We start from the raw sequence: 780 nt of genomic DNA on the forward strand, positions 1-780 counted from the left end.
CGTCTCCGCCGGAGATGAAGATCTACCAGACGCAGCGAGATCGTTTCTTTTATATTGACCTTCCTGTGGGTGATGGTGCCACCTCCTGGGTGCCTCTATCTCGGTTTGTGTGATCACAGGGAAATGTTGACGTAAACTTCATCCTCGGAAATGTAACTTTGTAGAGAGTTCTCTACTCTTCCTCTCACTCCCTCACTTGGGGCAACATTTATCCAGGAACCTATTCCCCCTTTTCGACCTTCTCTGAAGCATCATTGCTCCATGGATTTCTCCCTTTACATCTATCTCTGGAGTTATATTCACCCCTGTACCTGCCTCCCCTACCTTCCTAACCAGTGCTTTGTTAATCTCCTAACCTCCCTCAGGTATTCCCCCCCTTTACTCTTAACTCGGACAACATTGACCCCTGAATCTGAGCCTCTGACTTGGCCAATTTCCATGGTCAAACCACTTTCCCTCAACCTAGTCTTTGCTACTCACGATTGTTACAGGTCAGAAGGAGGCCATTCTGCCCGTCGTGTTCGCCCTGGATCTTTAAATGACCAAAGCATCAAGTGCCACTCCCTTGCCTTCTCCCTGTCACCCTGCACATTCTTCCTTTTCAGATAATAATTCAATTCCCTCTTGAATGTCATTCTAGATCTTAACCACTCACCACATGAAACAGTTTCTCCTCAAGTCTTCATTGCTTCTTTTGCAAATTACCTTAAAATCTGTACCCCCATGTTCTCCATCATTCCACCACCTTCCACCAATGGGAACAGTTTCCCCCTATCGACT

The sequence above is a fragment of the Cetorhinus maximus genome, chromosome 17 (genome assembly GCF_964194155.1).
Source record: "Cetorhinus maximus chromosome 17, sCetMax3.hap1.1, whole genome shotgun sequence".
Taxonomy (NCBI): domain Eukaryota; kingdom Metazoa; phylum Chordata; class Chondrichthyes; order Lamniformes; family Cetorhinidae; genus Cetorhinus; species Cetorhinus maximus.